This window comes from Canis aureus, chromosome 3 (assembly GCF_053574225.1).
Source record: "Canis aureus isolate CA01 chromosome 3, VMU_Caureus_v.1.0, whole genome shotgun sequence".
Classification (NCBI taxonomy): domain Eukaryota; kingdom Metazoa; phylum Chordata; class Mammalia; order Carnivora; family Canidae; genus Canis; species Canis aureus.
The window spans coordinates 61,389,954-61,393,345 of record NC_135613.1 but is presented as its reverse complement, the minus strand read 5'-3'; the positions used below and the strand labels follow the sequence as shown (position 1 = coordinate 61,393,345).

The following is a 3,392-nucleotide window of genomic DNA, read 5'->3' as shown; positions in this document are numbered from 1 at the left end:
TCTCCCTCTGCCTGTGTCTCTGCCTCTTGCTCTCTCTCTCTCTCTCTGTCATGAATGAATAAATAAAATCTTTTTTTTTTAATTTATCCCAGTTTGTTTTTGAGGCCTGACACTAAGGAGGCCTAATGGACACAAGATATTGGTCTTCATTTACACCCCTGAGGAGAGCAAGTATTCTTATGGCTTTCTTATTTGTTCTGGTAACTATTTTTCTGGTTGCTAGTTTTTCTGTCGTTGAATGCCTCTGTTTCATGATACTAGTTTTCCTTAAGAATCTTAGGATTCCTATTCTTTCAAGGATAAGTGTCCGTTTCCTTTAGCCTTCCTCTAGTTGCTATGCAGAGAGATGGAATTTGGAACTGGCCACCACATTGAGGCAGCCCCCTCATCTATCTTCTAGCCATGAGCATTCCTCTTCTCCCTCTCAGAGACCTAGAACTGCGCTCACTATTTGATGGGAAATCCCTCTGAAGCTCACTATTTAACTCAAGCATAGTTGGGTGGGTGGTGAGGATGATGATATCAAAAAGGCCCAATATTACCATCCCCTCTGAATGGATGTCTTCAAGAAATCCCATATAGATCTCCCTTAGACCCCCTCCTCTCCTGGGTATTCTTTGTATCTGCGTGGGGCTCACCCTCAGGACTCCTCTGGCCTTTTCTAAACAATTTACTAGAATAATTATCACTCAGTCAATTTCAGGCCATTTTCTGTTTGGTGTCTTTCAGGAATTTCTCATAGTATGGGTAACTCTATTTCTTATTTTTCCACATTAAAAAGGATTAATTCCTTTTTAAAATACCTCTTCTATCGTTTCTAAGAAGGCAAGGCAAAAGATGTTCAGTCTGCATATATGAATGAAAAGTTGAAGCAGTTTAGATAAAGAGTCATAAACACCAATGAAACACACCAAATATACTGATCTGGAAAGATGCCTGGGGTAGAGCTAGAAGTTTTGGGATTATCAGCATATAAAGGAAGTTATACAATGGGAATGCAGTACACAGTTTATATAGAGGAAGATGAATATGAGGTATTGAACCTGAATACATATATATATATATATATATATATTCTCCCACCGCTGTCCCCAGACTCCACTCCAGCCACTCTTCTTGCTATGGATCCCAACTGCTCCTGCGCTGTCAGTGGCTCCTGCACGTGTGCCGGTTCCTGCAAATGCAAAGAGTGCAGATGCACCTCCTGCAAGAAAAGCTGCTGCTCCTGCTGCCCTGAGGGGTGTGCCAAGTATGCCCAGGCTGCATCTGCACGGGTGCATCGGACAAGTGCAGCTGCTGTGCCTGATGTGCCTGATGTGCCTGATGTGCCTGATGTGGGGAGAGCCTGTTCCAGATGTAAATAGAGCGATGTGTACAAGCCTACAGTTTTTTTGGTGTTTTTTGTTTTGGGTCCAACTCTGACCCATTTGCTACTACATTCCTAGTTATTTTCCCTATAAAATAATACGTGAATTATAATAAAAGCTGTCAACTTAAAAAATAGAGATATAGAAATCTCTTTTTCTCTCTCTCTCTATATATATTAACACATTATTTTTCCCATGGCTATATATAGAGGAGGGGGGGGGGAATGGGGCAGAGGGAGAGAAAGAGAATCTCAATCAGGCTCCATACTCAGCACAGAACCCAACATGGGGTTCGATCTCACAACCTTGAGATCATGACCTGACCCACAATCAAGAGTTGGATGCTTCATGGACTGCACCACCCAGATGCCCCATGAACCTGAGTATCACATTTCATGCGTGGATGATGGGAGACAAGATATTAAACAAACAGAGGAAGAGTCTAAAGAAAGAGCAGTGCTAGGAGAGAGTAGGCCTACATAATTTAAATTTAAAAATGTTATCCTGTTTAAATTCTAACCCCATTTCAATATGCATTCATTAAAAGAAAACCCATTTATCTGCAAAATTCCCATATGCATCATCTGCCTGTAAACTAAATTTGGATTTTATATTTTCAAGCAAGGGGCTATTTGCAGAGCCCAGAACAAGATACTGCTTCACTGATTAGATGGTCAGTAACGTTGATAATGATAATGACGATCACGGCCATGATACTGGAAAATTCTGAGCACATATTTTGGCCAGTATCGCTAATTTGTTGCTCTCTGTCTGTATCTTACATCTGGAATCTGGATATTCAGGAGTGAGTAGTTAATCAGGCTTGGATTTTATATTCAACCCCAGATGTATTTAAAGCTTTAGCTCAGATTGTTAAAAGCTGTTTTATCACAAATGACCTATACAGATTCTGGCAGAACCAACTAGGCTAACTTTACTGGGAAAGTTACATTTTTGAGGAGCTCACTACTGAATAATGTCTCAAGGGTCTCAGGATACACACACTGCATCATATGCATGGGCACTCAAAAATAATTTTGATTCAAGATATAAGGATGGTAAAGAGTAGCCAGTATTTGCATTGATCTACATTGAAGGCTATCTTGAGAGTTTACTATGTCTAATTGCTTCATTTTGTTGTTGCTATTCAGCTAACTAAAAAATCAATAGTTTCTCCTATTTCTCACATTATTTTTCCCATGGCTATCTAGTTGTGACTTTAAACTGTTTCTGTCTTACATAAAAGATATCCATTGCCTGTGATATACTCAGTACTATGAGGCTCCTTGTAATAATGAAGTCGAATCTTTGTTCTGGTAAATTTTTGGCTTCACTTCTCTTTTGTTTCTCTTCTCTGTTTCAATGCCATGAGAACCCCGTTTGAAAAATAATTCAGGCAAAAATCTTAAAATTTAACCAGAGTAAAAATATTTCCATATCAACTTCCTTATCTGGCCTTATGTATGAACTATACAGACAATTTTATCTGTATAAACACAGGTTTTAAATATAGGAAATTCCCAATATACAAGTGCATTGTGTTTTCCAAGTTTGTTTACATGAGTACTATTTTGAACATGGAAGGTAATTCCCCACAGAAACAATAGTATATATAATAATACCCGTTTGAGGTTGTCTGACATATCACAGTTCTCAAAGTATCTCTACAACCATTTTTTTTTACCCATCTTGAGAGGAACCCCATAAGAATTTATGTGGGTATTGTTGTTTCCTTTATATAAATGATCAAAACCAGGCTTAAAGATTAAGGGGAAGTGGAACTACACCCCATAGGGAAGTGAGGTTAAACAGTCACCAGCCGGTGACCCCTACTGACCCTTCCCCCCCTCTTCATGGGAATGTTAATCTTATCTTTTGGAGGCCAGTATCAAGAAGAGCTCCAGTGGTCTAGACCAATCTGAGCTCAACCACCAACTCACACACATAGGGACTGACCATGGAGTATCTGACAGTTAACCTCTATCTCATTATAGTATTAAAGTCTCTGTCCAAGAAGATTTCATT

General features: G+C 39.3%; 1 pseudogene across 1 annotated transcript; it reads left to right on the top strand.

Moving 5' to 3' along the window:
- Positions 1–366: 366 nt before the first annotated feature.
- LOC144305500 (metallothionein-2 pseudogene) lies at positions 367–1,306 on the top strand (annotated as a pseudogene). The gene is made up of 2 exons (XR_013372513.1): positions 367–500; positions 1,096–1,306. The product of XR_013372513.1 is annotated as a metallothionein-2 pseudogene (transcript).
- Positions 1,307–3,392: the final 2,086 nt, after the last annotated feature.